Genomic DNA, 17,154 nt, shown 5'->3' on the forward strand with positions numbered 1-17,154 from the left:
AGAACCTTCTTGCCGGATGTGAAGAAAAAATCAATGGTTCCCTTGCCTTCAACCTTGAACGTTTTCTCATTGCTCATTTGTATCTCATCCCCCCTCCTTTGAAGATTGAAAGGTCTTGAAAAGAGTTCTATCAAGGTAACATGAATGGTGGCACAAGTATCGTATCACCACCCACTCACATTTCCATGAATGGCATTAACTTCACTTAGTGCTGCCACCACTAGCTCATCTTGGGTTGAATTGGCTCTTGACTCATTATTTTGGTTCCTCTTGAAGCTACAATCTTTAGTAAAGTGGCCATTCTTTCCACACACAAAGCAAGGTCCCTTGGAGCTTTTGAATTGTCGCTCATTCTTCTTGGGCCCTAAGGGCTTTTGACCATTGCTCTTGTTCTTACCAATTCCTTCGCCCTTGTTAGGAAGGTTAGCCACCACATTGGTCTTAGAAGTCTCTCTGTTGGCCTTCTCTTTATTCATATCTCTAGAATGAGATTACCCTCAATTCTGAAGTGTTTGAGAATTTCCTCCAAAAAATTATTTTCATTTCTATGGAGAATTTTCTTCCTATAGCCTCTCCAAGAGGAAGTAACTTGGATATAATGGAACCAACACGTAATGGTTCCAGTAATATGTTATTAAGTGTAGACAATTTATTCACAATAATATGAAATTCGTGAATTTGAGGGAGAAGGGGTTTATCATCATGAAATTTAAATTTCATAAATTGAGTGATAACGAACCTCTTAGTACCTTCTTCTTTCGCTTTGAACTTCTTTTCCAAGGCTTTCTTCTTACTTGAGGATCAGTTCAGAGGTCGGAATCACTACTAAGGTAAGGTTTATAACCTGGTTTGCTGTGGATTTTCTGGTTAGCTTAGGCTTTGACTGGGTTTTGATTGCTAGCTTAAGCTGTAGAGTTAGGGTAAGATTTGTGGTTGGTTTTGAGGGTAACTGAGATGCCCATGCCGTGTTAATGTGAGTTCTAGACTCAAGTTTTGGGTTTAGTCATGTTTAATTTAAATTCTGGTTAGTTTATCTCGGTGAAAACACAGGAAAAGTGTGGGGGATTCTAAGTTTGTGGGATTGTGCCGTATTGCTTTTTATGGAGCGTCGCGGCCCCATGAACTCAATAGCCTAGGGGGCTCGCTGAATCGCCTTAGCGCCACAACACTAGGTAGTTTGCTTTGCAACGCGTGTCCAAGGACATGCCTTAGGATGTTCTTTGACTTGTAGAGGGTCGCGACGCCTCTGAGGAGCGTCAATGCTTAAATAGATAATGTTGGCCAATTAGGGTTTTTCATCTTGGGATCTCAAACCTAACGGCTCAAAAAGGATTCTACTATCCGGTTTAGAAGGATTTGAGGTCTCAGGGGCTAGTATGTTATTTCAAAGCTTTAATTGGTTTAGGTCATGATGATTACCATTATTTCATTATGACTAGGTTATAGCGCTAAGGTCAAGAATAGGGATCGTGCTCGAGATCAACTTATACTTTCAGCTCGGAACTCGAGGTAAGAAAACTTTTTCTTGCACCTAGTGTAGGGTGTGCACCCCAATTGTAGGGCACGAGAGGGAGTTTGCCATGATACCGTTATAGTTGAATGCCTACTATGTTTAAATTTATGATGTCATATTTATTGGCTATGATTACTTGGTCAGGAGACCATTGACGGCATTACATGTGTAATGTATGCCATAGTGGCGAGGCCATAACGTGGATGTGATAACCACCTTAGTGGTGAGTCCATCATAAGGATGAGACATTCATCCAGTCGGCATGAGTCGTATTTTGTTTAGAGACTATATTACTGGATAATCTAGGCAAATAGGATTTGGTTATAGAGTATACAATATATGATAATGTTATCTGATTATGTGTATGATTGTTAGGTTTTCTTGCTGGGCCTCGGTTTACGAGTGCTTCGTGATGCAGGTAAAGGAAAAGGAAATTCGGACTAGCCATGAGTTGGAGAGCTATGGGGGCGGCGTGTACATACTCAGCCTGCTCAGTTGCCATGGTCGAGATATTTTGGGAAACAAAAGTCTTGGTTGAAATTTTTCCGCTTAGGTCGGCTAAGTCTGTATTTATTTTTGGATGAACTTGTATTTATTTGAACTTTTAAGATCACTATTGCTAGAAAAACCACATCAACAACGTGTTTGGACTTATTTAATAAGTAGTCGCCTTATCCCTATTATGCATGTGTTTGATGTGACTCGGGATCGCATACTTCTGGTGTATGCACTTATGAAAAGGTTGTCAATTGATCTTGGTGCGGCGATTCAAAATAGTATTCTCTTCATTTCAAGGGGTACTACTACTTGCAAGTTAAGACATGGGTAGTTTATTAATGAGCTTTATCACACTTATGGTGTTCTTGTGTATCCAATTGACATACTAAACAATCCTCAATCCTCCATTACTAAAGCTACACTAGAAGGATATCCTGCTTACTCCAGTTGAGGAAAAGGCTAATAGAGATCCACGTCAATGAAGGGGAGGTTGGGCATGTGTGGGGGGAGAGGATGAGGTGATGCTGACAGTGTTGAGGATTCAGCAGCAACTTCTGATGTAGAACCTATGCTTGTTGATCCACCTTTGGCTATTCGTGGTCCAATTGATCCAAATATGCAGTACACTCATGACTAGTTGAACTACCTGATTCAGCAAAATATGCATATGCAGAATTATATGGCACATCGAATGTACATGATATAGAGCATGTTGATCGACTCAATAGGATGGTTACCCGTTGGACTTTGAATGAGGAGGATCAACATTATTTTCCACATCCGCCTCAATTTCATCCTTATCAACCCCCACCTCCACCGCCACCTTATTGTTGGGATTTGTGCCCAAAAAACGTATTTTTGTATGAATGATTCCTATTAATTAAATAAAGTTAATGTTTTACACTCATATTTGTATTTACTTATACATGCCATTTATCATGAAGATCAAATATTATTAATGTGGTCTTGAATTAAGTATATGTATAATGATATATATTCAAGAGGATTTAATTCAAGATAATAATATAAAAATTGTCTGTAATCGCTAAATAAAGTGGGAGCTTTATTTAATAAAGATTATGAGTATGGTGTATCTTCTGCTTACGATAGAGCAATTTATCCAGACTGTTAAGTGTAGCGACACAAAAAGATAGAGGTACCTTATACAATATAGATCATATTGGACTAGGACATGATGAAAGAAAGAACTTCCAATAATCTCCGTTAAAATATAGAAGTTCAACATTCATCAATCGATGGTCGTTTGAGACTTGACCTCAATCCTGCAATGAGTAATGAACTCATATTTGTGCTTTTATGACTTTTGACTTATCGAATAAGGCTCAATGTTCCTACAACCAAATTCCTGATATCTCGGAGTCATAGAACTACAAGTGGTTGGGAACATACTTCACAGATATGAAATTTGCTCCTTACATAAATGAAAGCAGATTAATTGTTCCTTTTAGTTTTGATTCGAGACTTGAACATAGAGCTCTCAATTTCTATTAGAGAATATAATTTTCATTTTGTAATTAAATTTATAGAATAATGTTCATTATAGGATCAATGGAATTAATTAATAAAAATATAATTGAAGAGGTTAACGGACATTACTACCTAACTCTAATTATGAACAACTAGCAGATGGTCGTAACTCATGCAATTGACTAAATCAATGGACGCCTTTATAGTTATAGCTTCTAATAATATAAGACTGTAGTTTTGAGAGTTCAACTATAAATTTCTAGTGGAATAATTCATAGTTTATAAATTAATTAATGGAACTAAGAGTTAGTGAAATTAATTAATTATTGGAGCTTAGAACTATGGGTCCATATTGTCCATGTACTAGCTCAATCACACATAGGTAGGATTTTGGTATTAAAAAGAAATAATTAAAAATAATAAAGTATTATTTTTAATATCACAAATTAATATTATTTCATCATATTACTTATGAAATAATATTTAACGACAAATAAAATTATATTAATAATTTTGTGAAATTATTTTTTAATTGAAAATTAGTTTAATCCTATTTAATTTTGTAGTATAATTTTATATTACATAAAATGATATGATAAAAGCCCAATAAATAGAATTTTATAAAGATAAAATACCATAGGACTCATACCTTGTAGTTGGGGCCAACCACAGTCCAAAATGGATTGTGGCCCACACATAGGCCCAATATGATTAGGGCCAAGTCTTGTTTTGATTGTTATATTAATAGAATATAACATAATGAGAAAATAACATCAGATTTTTTTCACGTTATTTGCCAAGAGAGAGAAATAGAGAACATTGTTTTCTCTAAATTGTGAGAATAACACTCTCTCATGTGTTGAGATTCAAATGTGTATTCTTGTGTATCCTACCAAATAGCATAGACATCCACCTGTCTCATTCTCTTTTGTGAGCCATAGTATGGAAAGTTGTGGGTAGGAGGCTAAGACGCTATTTGATCTACGTGTGTTCTACATCTAGAAAATGTATTTGTAATTTTCTATTTTATTTAGATTCATGTTGCATGAGAAAGATTCCACTCTATTTATGGTTCTCAGAGTGATTCGATCTCATGATTTAATAATTTTTATTATTGCATTTAAATATTATCACACGCTTCCGCTGCACTATCAATCACATTATCAAAAACCAACACTTATTGAATTTATTGAGGTATGCCTTCTTCTCTTTTGCTTTTCTTTTAACATTGGGGACAATGTTAGATTTAAGTTTGAGGGAGGAGATTTTATGTGTGTTTGAGTTTAGTGTTTGAGTTTAGTCATGTTGTTTTCTTTGTGTTTAGTTTAGTTTATGTTGAGGTGTTTTAGGGTGTTTAGAGTTTTCTTTGGAATCAAGTTGACAATAATTAGTCGATGAACGTGTCTTGAGTGATATATTATATAATGGAATGAAAATGAAAATGAAAGCCTTCAAAATTATGTGTGCTTAGATGAAATGTTTCTTTGATTATATGTAGAGTCCCATAATATTTACTTAGCTAGCTAGATAGTAGTAGTAGTTAGTATTAGTTTGTAGTATGTTAGTTACCGTGGATTTCGGTTCAAGTCGGGACTTAGTTGGAAGCTAATAGCAACAATTATGGATTTTATAAGTTTAACCTATAGTTTAGAAATATTAATTATAACATAAGGTTTGATTATATTGCTGGATCTAGAAATATATTTATTATAACCTAAGGTTTAGATAGAGCTAATAAGAGTATGACACTTATCCTAATTGTGTTTATTAGGAAGTATTTTTTAAGGATAGTTTATGTAAAAGAAAGAGCTAGAAGCTCTAGAACCTTCCAAAATAGGTTAGGATCGTATTATGACTCAGTCAAAGCTGTTTATCCAATTTAAAATGTGCTGAAAAAGTGCAAAAACGTGTTTAAAATATCAGCGTATGTCGATATGTCGCAGCATAGGGGCCGATATATCGCTTATAAGAAATACGGAAAACACGTTGACTTTGCACGAACGATCAAACGGAGCTCGGGAATATGGGGGGAGGCGATATATCACCTATGGGGGGCGATATATCGGCTCCATGGTTTTTTTTTTTTTTTTTAAGTTTGTGATTTTAATTTTTAAAAATACCCTTAACTACTTAGACCTACCTTTGAACGATTTTTACCGAGTTCTAGGCGGTTGTTGAACAAAAATTCAAATCTTTTTCATTTTATAATCTTTTATTTATTCAAATTAAAAGGGGTTAGTTTCACTCCTTGAACTCTATAAATAGGATCTAGTGCTCAGCCATTTTCTTCATTCTTCAAGCATTTGATTAGAGCCTCCAAGGTTCTAGTGTTACTATAGAGAGATACACTTGGGTTTTGGGTTAAAGCTTTATCATTCTAAGTTTTTATAAACACTTGGGAAGTGGGATATAGTGTGATTTCGGTATTGAGGTTTAGATCAATCCTTAAGATCATTCAAGGTATTCTTATTCCTAAGTTCAATTCTTTATGATTCTATAGTTTTCTTTAGTTCTTTTATTCAGATTCTAACTCTTGTTATTGATTCTTGGTTAGGTATTTAAGTTTCTTAAAACTTAAGGTTCTTCTTGGTAAGTTTCTTTTGATGGTTTAGTTCTCAATTCATCTTTATTCTTTAGAGATACTCACCATTTTTACTATTGGTTTTAGGAGTGTTCTAATCCCGTTCTTGTTCCCAAATATCTCGGCTTTTGGTAAAGAAAATAGGATATGATTTTATGTGCTTATATGTTATGATGTGTTTATGTTATGATATATTTATGCTATAATATGTATATGTGTGATATGTTTTTAGTCGCTTGGGCATATGACTTGTTTAGATAACAAGCCCAGATTATTTATCATTTCATGGGATAGAGTTATGATTTACCCTACCTAGACAAGTAGAGGACCTAGATGGGTTATCATATACTACGATGTGATCTACCTACCTCGATTAGTAGACAAGAGGACCTAGATGGTTTATCACATGCCATGTTAATGAGTTAATGACCATTAATATTGTAGTCCTATATGATATACATTTATATATATATAGTTGTACGCCCTAATTTTCCAACGGGCTATTAGCGAGCTGAGATACGGCCTAATTATATCAACCACGTGGATCCCCCATGACCGGAGCTATTGTCGTCAGGTCCTACCTCGTTAGCTCGGGGTATCCGAAGGTTCGCCAAGATTACTTAAGGACCGAGTTAGGACTGCGAAGGCCACAGGTCGAGGACGCATCCAGCTCGAGGTGCGAACTAGAGTTGGAGGCTATGACCTTTTATAAAGTCAACCACGCAAGGTAAACGTGCATATATCAGACATCACGTGTCTGATATATCCTTGACTTCTCGGACACGCAGCATGAACGTGCGTATTCAGGCACCCACGACTGGGTTAGGCCGTGCGGCCCATTATCCCCCTTACCTATTGATTAGACCACACTTCATATGTCAAGATTTAGTAATTAATCATGAATGTCACAGAAGTGACATGCTAGGTAAGAAGGTCACGGGATGACCCCCCTTACCAACTCCCAGGTGCCCTCTCCTATAAATATGGAGACCCTGGGAGTTGCAAGGGGTTGGATTCTATTGTGTAAGGAAATACCCTGTAAAAGAATACTAGGCATATAACAATAATATTGGCTGGTGGAGTAGAAGGATTTTAACCTTTGAACCACCTAAAAAACGTAACTGTGTCACCAGTCCATTTTAAGATTATTCATCTATTTCAGTTCATTGTTAAGCACTAATCCCTTCCTCTTATTTTCTTAATTACCTGTTGGCGAAGAACCGCGTCAACAGTTTGGTGCTTTCATTGAGAGCTAGTTAGATTGGTGCTATTGCAAACATCTAACTATAGTGACCACTCGATCAAGACACGGTAACGAGGCGGAACAACATGATGGGCAGGAGGCTCATCATGCCCCCATCTCCGGTGAGCAAAATCCTGAGGTCCAGCAGCAGCCGAGCAAGTAGCCGGTTGGCCAGGATGACACTGGAAGTTCGGCACCCTGGCCACCTAATCCAAACCCAGATTTTTACACTGCTGTAGAAATGGAGAACGCTCAGCTGAGGAGCCAACTGGCGAAAGCTAGTCAGCAGATTAAGGAGGTGTTGGCCCGACTACCCCCTCTTACAACCGACGCTAATGTCGAAAATAGGCAAGGCGAGACTTGTAAGTCTCGCCGGGGTAATCGGTCCAGGCCTAGTCGCTCGGACAGACCACCGACATCTAACTCTATTCCCTCATCGCGCCGTCGAGAGGAAAACTTCGAAGAAATACCTAGAGCCGAACAACAGTATAGCCGCTCGGTCCGAACTTCAACTCCCAGCTCTCAGCCAGCCTCGAGCGCGCCCAGGAGGGCTTGAGGGAATTCTAGAAGGAGATCCGGGGAGGGCTCACAGCACCAGCCCGTCCCCACCAGCCGTCCTGCGCCTCGTCCAGATCGCCAGGCGCGGGGCCCGCAGGTTGGCAGGGCCGAAAGGCCCCCACCTAAATTGATCTACCCTGACGGAACCAGGATTGTATCTCTGGTCAAGCATCCTTCGTCACCAATAAGATATCCGTCTCCTCCTCGGCCGATCCAAGATATTCCTGCTTATAGAAGCAGCAGGAGAAACCCGCCATCCGCAGGACCTTCCCATCGTAGCAGGGCGCCCAGAGGGAGCCCGGATCCTCACCCCCAGGGGCGGATTCCGAGCTTCTCTAACGGGAGCTACTGGACCGGCAGTCGCCGGAGACCTGCGTCAACGCTTAAGCTCGGCGCAAAGTCCTCAAGCCACCCAGAGGGGCGACCTCCGAGATCGCCTTAACTCTCATAGGGGGGAACCAGTAGGAGGTGGTAGCCATGCTCGCTCAAGGGGAGACCTGTCCGAGGTACGTAATGGCAGGAATGCCCCAAATAACCTATCTCAAGATAGGAGGGGCAATAACCCACCAAACGTATACAATGGATCTGGAGCTGTCGAGCAACCCCGGAATAACCAAGGAAATCAGGACAAAACCCTTGAGCGCCTGGCTCAGATGGAGGAGATAATGAGGAAGCTCCTGTCGGAGAAAGAGAAAGACGAATATGATTCGGGGGATGAGCTTGAGCTCTTCGCCCCCAGCATAGCAGCAACGGCATACCCACCCGGTTTCCGTATGCCGCACCTGTCCAAATTCAACGGAGACGGAGATCCGTCGGATCATTTGGGGATGTTCAATACCCTGATGATGGCCAAAACATTGGCCCTGAGTTGAGGTGTCTGATATTTCCCTCCACACAGACTGGGCCATCCAGACAGTGGTTCAAACAAAGAAAGAAACAATCAATCAGCTCCTGGAAAACTTTCTCTTCCGACTTCAAAAAGGCATTCCGAGCCTCCCAGGCTGCCCGCATCAAGGCCGACTCTCAGGCTAATGTGAGGCAACAGCCAGACGAGCCTTTGAAGGCTTACCTGAGCAGGTTCGCCAACGTTGCTGCTCGGGCTAGAGACGCAGATGACAGCTCCAAGCTCATGGCTTTGAGAACTGGAATCCTCGTCGGAGGGGGACTCTGGAATGAAATACAAAGAAAGGGAGTCAGCTCAGTAAATGAATTCCTGAATAGGGCCCAAGGATGGATAAACTTGGAGGAAGCCCAAGCCTCAGCTGCAGGAACCAGCCAGGTCCCTGAGCAGCCCGCTGGAGTGGGAACGGAGGTCGTGACAGCGACCCAGAATGTTACACAGAATAACCAGTTCGGTGGAGGCAAAAGAAAGAGGAACGACAATGGCAACCAGCACGGCCCAAAGAAGAATAAGTCCGTAGACAAATTTAAGCCGGTCTACGCGACTTATACAGAGCTCACCCACTCTAGGGAGAACGTCTTCCTAGCGAACTCTGTTCGCCTCCCCTAGAAGAAGCCGGAGCCGTTAAAGCACCAGAAGGGGAAGAGAGACACCTCCAAGTTTTGCCGTTTCCACAACGACGTTGGCCACAATACTGATGATTGTAGGCATTTGAAAGATGAGTTCAAAACTCTCATCAGAGCCGGCCCCTTGGCTCAGTATGCGCGGAATAGGGTTCCAGCAAGTCGACCTGCTCTGGAAGTCCCGGTCAGTCAGCCCGGGTCCCGGGTAGATCAAGACGTCCCTCCTCCAGTGATATGAGGAGAGATATCCACAATCTCGGGAGGTCCGCGTTTGGCTGGCGCGAGCAGGGGTGCCCAAAAGAGGTACGTAAACGAACTCAAGGCGCATAATGGAGTAGAGTTCGTCCCCGAGCGGCATCTGCCAAAACAACAACGATTAGAGAGATAGCCAATCATTTTTACTGAAGAAGATTCCCACCACGTTCAGTTCCCTCATAACGACCCCCTGGTTGTAGCAGTGCAGCTCGCTAATCGGAGGGTTAGGAGAGTGCTGATCGATAATGGGAGCTCGGTAAACCTTCTATTCCGGTCCACGCTGGAGAAGATGGGTCTGGCTGTCGTCGAGCTGAAGGCGACCTCCATGATGCTGTATGGTTTTTCGGGAGAAGGATCAGCGGCTATAGGGACGGTCGAGCTGGTGATCACCTTAGGAGAAGGACCTCGGACAGTCTCCAAACTCCTCGAGTTCGTGGTCATCGGCTGCCCCGCGGCATACAATGCTATTTTGGGCCGACCCACACTCATAGCTTTTGAGGCCGTCACTTCCGTTTGCCACCTCGCGATGAAATTCATGTCTTCCACGGGAATATGCACGGTCCGTGGCGATCAGCTCGCTGCCAGGGAATGCTACAACATTTCCATGAAGGGAAAATCGAAACCCAGGAAGCTAGCAATGGCCATCCAAGGTGGAGGAGAGGAATCTCAGGAACCTTTAACTGATCCTGAGATTGAAAATCCTCAGAGCGCCGAAGGGGAAAATATCCTCTTAAGTGAGGATATTGACCCCCGAATAGGCGAGGATAAGTCCGAGCTCCAGGCTATTGAAGAGCTCGAAGAAGTAAACATCGATCCACAAAATCCTTCACGGATTGTCAAGCTCGGGAAAAACCTCCATGACAAAAGGAAAGCGGAGCTGATTCGGTTTCTGCAGGATAACCTGGATGTGTTTTCATGGTCACACGAGGACATGGTGGGAATTAGTCCAAGGGTCATCATGCACACCCTTCATTTGGATAAAAGCGTGACTGCAAAGTCCCAGAAGCAGAGGAGCCTGTGAACAACTCGGGCTGAGGCCTTAGAAGAAGAAGTAACCCGGCTCAAGAAATGCGGCTTTATCCAAGAAGCCAAGTTCCTGGTTTGGGTCACCAACCCCGTGCTGTTCCCAAAGCCCAATGGGAAATGGAGGACCTGCATCGATTTCTTCGACCTGAATAAAGCCTGCCCCAAAGATTGTTTTCCCTTGATAAGGATTGACCAATTGGTAGATGCCACGGCAGGGCACGAGCTCATGTCCTTTATGGACGCGTACTCAGGCTATAATCAGATCGCCATGAATCCGGCGGACCAGGAGCACACCAGCTTCATGACCCCGACTAACGTCTATTGTTACAAGGTCATGCCGTTCGGACTGAAGAATGTCGGTGCTACATACCAGAGGTTAGTAAATAGAATGTTCGCCCACCAGATTGGGAAGAACATGGAAGTGTATGTTGACGACATGCTGGTCAAGTCAAAGACTGCCGATAACCATGTTTCCGACCTGGAAGAATGCTTCAAGATGCTAAGAGAATACGTCATGAGGCTTAATCCCCAGAAGTGTACTTTCGGGGTCGCATCTGGAAAATTCCTGGGTTTCATCGTCAATACCCGAGGAATCGAGGCAAACCACGACAAGATCAGGTCATTTCTCGAGCTTCCCTCACCCAAGTCGCGCAAAGACGTTCAAGGCCTGACAGAAAGGGTGGCAGCCCTAAATCAATTTATTTCAAAATCCACTGACAAGTGCCTGCCATTCTACAACCTGCTCCGAGGAAATAAGAAATTCGAGTGGACAGAGGAGTGCGAAAGTGCTTTCCTTGCCCTGAAGGCACATCTGGCCAAACCACCAGTATTGTCCAAACCAAAGGCAGGAGAGCCCCTTTTTCTCTACCTAGCTGTCACAGAGGATGCAGCTAGTGTCGTATTGGTCTGAGAAGAAGACCGGGTTCAGAAACCAGTCTACTACATCAGTAAGAGACTCCTCGGGGCTGAATCTCGGTACCCGTTGATGGAAAAATTGGCGTTCTGTCTTATCACGACCTCCTGAAAGCTCAGGCCGTACTTCCAGTCCCACTCAATACACGTCATGACTGATCAGCCTTTAAGGCAGGTTTTGCAAAAACCTGAAGCATCAGGACGTCTGTTAAAGTGGGCTATCGAACTCAGTCAGTTCGAGATTTTGTACACCCCACGAACTGCCATAAAAGGTCAGGCCCTGGCCGATTTTGTGGCAGAGTGCACGGGATTCCAGGAGGATCCTGTAGAAGACTCACCCCAGATCACCTCGGCCCAGACGTCGTGGAAGATCTTCGTGGATGGCTCATCCAATGAGAACAGCTCTGGGGCTGGAATCATTTTGATATCCCCTGAGGGACATAGATTCCACTCGGCGCTGAGATTCGGATTCAAGGCCTCCAACAATGAGGCCGAATACGAAGCTTTGCTGACCGGGCTAAGAATAGCCCAGGAGCTGAAGGCGAGCTCCGTTCCGTGCTTCAGTGACTCCCAGCTCGTGGTAAACCAGGTGCTAGGCAAATATCAGGCACGAGGAACCAAGATGGCTGCTTACCTTGCAAAGGTAAAAGTCGAACTGTCCGCGTTTGGCCAAGGCTCAATTGAGCAGATACCTTGGGAGCAGAACGCTAACGCAGACGCTCTTGCCAAGCTCACCACCTCCGGGGAGACAGAGGCTTTGAGGTTAGTACCAGTAGAGTTCTTGGAAAAACCAAGTATAGAAGGAGTCGGGCCGAAGGTCGAGATGATCGACGCCAAGCCGACCTGGATGACCCCCATCCTTGAGTATCTCACCGAAGGGAAGCTACCCGAAGGGCGTAATGATGCGCGGAGGGTACTGTACCAGGCCCCAAGGTATACGATGGTAGACGGGGTGCTATACCGGCGTGGGCACTCCCTACCCCTCCTACGATGTGTTCTTCCAGGCGAAGCAAAGGCCATCCTGCAGGAAGTGCATGAGGGATTTTGCGGGGATCACACTGGGGGGGCAAAGCTTGGCCCTAAAGGTCTTAAGGCAAGGGTATTACTGGCCCACTCTATCCAAGGACTCGATCTCGTATGTCAAGAAATGTGACAAATGCTAGCGATTCGCCACAGTTACCCGAGCTCCCCCTTTCGAGCTGAAGATAATCTCTTCCCCATGGCCATTTGTGGTCTGGAGAATCGACTTGGTTGGCGCCCTCCCTACTGGAAAGGGCGGGGTCCGATACGCTGTGGTTGCCATCGACTACTTCATGAAGTGGGCTGAGGTAGAACCTTTGGCAACAATAACTTCCAAAAAAGTCCTCGACTTAATGGTTAAGAGCATTATCTGCCGATTCGGGCTGCCCAAGAAAATCTTATCCGAAAATGGGACTCTGTTCGACAGCGACCTATTCACCGAATTTTGTGAAAGGTACGGAATTGTGAAAAGCTTCTCGTCCGTGGCCTATCCTCAGGAAAATGGCCAGGTCGAGGACGTCAATAAGACCCTAAAGGCAAGCCTTAAGAATAGACTAGACAAAGCGAAGGGGGTCTGGCCAGAACAGCTCCCCCAGGTTCTGTGGGCATACCGGACCTCGCACCGGACTCCTACGGGTCATACTTCTTTCTCCTTGACTTTTGGGAGTGAGGCAGTCCTCCATGTGGAGATTAAGGTACCTTCGCATAGAATCTAGGCATATGACCAGGACCGTAACCACGAACTACTTTGCACTTCCCTTGACTTGGTTGATGAAAGACGAGAAGATTCGCAACTTCAGCTCGCACATTACCAGCAAAAAATCACTCGTTATTTCAATTCACAAGTAAAAAAGCGCGCCATTAGCATTGGCGACCTGGTCCTCAGGAGAGTTTTCTTAGCCGGTAAGGATCCCAAAGATGGAGTATTGGGACTGAACTGGGAAGGGCCATATCAAATCATCGAGGTCATTAAAGAAGGAACTTACAAATTAGCTCGACTCAATGGAGGGGCAGTCCCACGAACTTGGAACGCCATCCATTTAAAGAGATATTATCAATGACCCCCTTGTAAGGCCTAAAGGCCATTTTTTATGTATTGAGCAATGAGAATTAACCTTTCGTTCATGATTGAATATATTTGCAAGTGTAATCTAAAGTAACCACGAAAGACCCTTTCCTAGTTACTTGGGGGCATATGGTGCCTGGATATAACCAGGTCGCCTTAAAAGCTTAGAAGTTAATTCAAATCAATTGATCGTTGTTTTTCTTAAAAAACATGAGATATTGATAAAGGATTAACGCGAACTAAGCTCTACCCTGGATATAACCAGGTCATAAAACTTAGAAGTTAATTCAAATTGATTGATCGTTGTTTTTCTTAAAGAGCACGAGATATTGATAAAAATTAACGCGAACTAAGTTTTCAAACTAAGGTCCTGGACATAACCAGATCATAAAACTTAGAAGTTAATTCAAATTGATTGATCGTTGTTTTTCTTAAAGAGCACGAGATATTGATAAAAATTAACGTGAACTAAGTTTTCAAACTAAGGTTCTGGACGTAACCAGGTCATAAAACTTAGAAGTTAATTCAAATTAATTGATCGTTGTTTTTCTTAAAGAGCACGAGATATTGATAAAATTTAACACGAACTAAGTTTTCAAACTAAGGTCCTGGACACAACCAGGTCATAAAGCTTGGAGGTTAATTTAAATTGATTAATCGGTATTTTTCTTAAAAAGCACAAAATATTAGTCAAAAATTAACACGAACTAAGTTTTTCAAAGCAGTAACCAAAATGCGTAGAGGCAAAAGGAAATAAACCAATTAAAAGTAAAAAATTGATAAAACCAATTGTCTCGAGGTGGAAAAACCTCATGCAAAGTTACACAAAAAAAATGATAATAATAAAGGAGTGGGTGCGAAAAAGAAAGGCCCTAGGCTCCACCGGGCTGCCCTGTGGAGGTCACTGTCTCGCCCTCCTGCTCGGCCATGGCGGATGCCTCCCCGATCTCAAAAGGTGCCTTTCGCTGGAGGCGAGCTTTGAAATCTTCCTGGAAGACCTCCCAGTCCGCTTCTAAGAAGGAGAAGTCGCCGTCCGAGTTATAGACTCAGCAGTGGTAGAGCATGTCCTCCATGGCGGAGCTGGAAGCTGCCTTATCCGTTTCTAAGGCGGCCTTAGCCTCCTTGGCCCCAGTCTTCCCAGAGTCTAGCTCGACCAGCGCGGCAGCAAGGGCGACTTTGGTGGCCTCGACCTCTTGAAGCTTAGGACGGGCTTCTTACAGCTCGGCCTGTGCGGCCGCCAAAGCATCCTTGGCTTCTTTTTCCTTCTGTTGGGCCATTTGCAGGGCGCCCAAGGAAGTTTGATGGGCGGCCAAAACCATCTGATGCTCGCCCCTTATCTCCTCGAGCCGGGCCCTGGACCTGGATATGCTCCGGTGAAGGGCCAAGACACTCTACAAAAACAAAGAGGAAACTGCCTTAGAAAAAAAAAGAGGAGAAACAGGGCAAGGCATGATAATCAAGGATCATAAAAGGGTAAAGTCAGCTTATCATTAGGGCCATTCCCAATGAAGAATCCATTACACTCTCTGGGCTCCTTGTTTCGATGGCCTGCAGGTCTCTCTCAGTGGCGCGGTAGAAGTGGTCGACGTTGTAGCTCGCCGTCTCATACACCGTCCCCCGAAAGACGTCTGGAATCTTCTCCAGGGCCTGGGGGTCCACCGAGATGCGCACCTTGGGGGCCGCATTTACTGAGGCCCCGAACTCCGCCCCTGTGTCCCGAATAAAGGCCGGAGCTCGCGGAGGGGGCAGGGGCATGTTCTCCACTGCAGCAGGAGGTGCAGTTTCCTTGGTCTAGGCAGCTAAGGTCTAGTCTTTCCCCTTTGCAAGAGACTTGATTGGGGGCCCAGCGGCTTTCTTCGCCACCCGGAGCTTCTTCATTTTGGGCCCAGAGGCCCCAACTGAGGAGTTCCCACCGGCGAACATATCTCTGCTCCCGGGCTGAGACATTTCCTCTGGCAAAACAAAGACAACATTAATATACAAGTAAGCATTCATGCAAAAACAAAAATAAGGGGGAAAAAGCGAAACTCAAGTATATATATACTAAAAGGAATCCTACCCCCGAGCTAGAAGAGAAATCTATGGTCACAACCATCGGCCCCGAAGCTTCTGCGGGGGAATCTAAGACAATTACTTCTCGAGCTGGCGTGGGTTCTAGGTCCGAAACTAACTCAGGACTAGACTCTTCTATGTATTTCCTAAGACCCTGAGCTACGATACCCTCCCGGAGCGAGGGCCATGACCGAAGGTTGGTCCCATACTCCTCAAATAAGGCCGACCTAAAGGCTAGGTTGTTGTCTACGACTATGGTACCCCTAGGGTGACTATTTTCGTAATCCAGCATGAGCCGGTCGACACAATGGAACAGGGATATATCAAGGTCTGGGTCACTTCGATGGCGTTGGACGAGCTGTTTGGGATTGAACCTAGCTAGCCGGGGATCTGCGGTGGCCCTATCTAAGCCCCTGAATAGATATGGGTTACCTTGGCCGGAGGGACCTGCAGCTGCTCCAGACCGGATCCTCTCCTCGTCCGTTCTATGGGCTACCTCCAGCACCCGCTTCCTCCTCACGAGGGGCACCTCGTCCTCATCCCCCGCGGCCTCCTCCTTGGGGATAGGCCTTATCTCGCGAGCTGGGGGAGGCACCCGGGGTCTCCTCAGGTTCAAAGTCTGGCCTGGAGAGATCAACTTGCATGCCAGCATCGTCTCGTCTGTCACGAGCTGGCGATAGTCCTTTTCACTGGGGGGCAAGCCCGCCAGTGTCTCGTACTGACTCCCGAGGATCACAGACTTATCTGTCCTCGCGAAAATGGCTGCAAAATTATTCTAAGTCAGAAATGGATAAAGGAGGGAGCTAACCGATACTTAACTTACGAGCTAAGGATGAAAGATACTTACGAGGATGGTTGAAGTAGTGCAGGTCGCAGTTGCGAAACCCCTTGGACATAAAGAACTGGTCTTTGAAGTCGTCGGGGTGGCTGGACAGCTCGATGACCGCAGCCGTATTTGGAAACCGGGTCAAGTAATAGAACCCGTCACCTCGCCCCCGCTGCTCTGGGCTGGCCTTGAGGCAGAAAAAATATAGGATATCTGCCGGAGTAGGGACCTCCCACTCCTGTTTCAAGAACAGATATCTCAGCTCCGCCAACAAACGATAGGAGTTGGGGGGGATCTGGAAAGGAGCCAACCTCACGTAGTTGAGGAAGTCGGCGAAGTATTGGTCTAACGGGAGGAAAGCCCCAGCCTTGAAGTGCTCGTTGTGGCGTGCTGCCCCTTTGGCACACCCACATGGGGCCATTTTGTAATGAGCATGCCTTGGTGCTTGATCATTAGTCAAGTCTTGCACCAAGCAACCTCATGGGATAGGGTAGTGGCAATTTTGTAATATTGCATATGTCTCCCAGACAAAAATCATATATGTTCCTGGGAAGACTTTATTTCCCTAGAAGGCTCCTTAGGGGGAGGTGAC

The sequence above is a fragment of the Humulus lupulus genome, chromosome 7 (assembly GCF_963169125.1).
Source record: "Humulus lupulus chromosome 7, drHumLupu1.1, whole genome shotgun sequence".
Classification (NCBI taxonomy): Eukaryota; Viridiplantae; Streptophyta; class Magnoliopsida; order Rosales; family Cannabaceae; genus Humulus; species Humulus lupulus.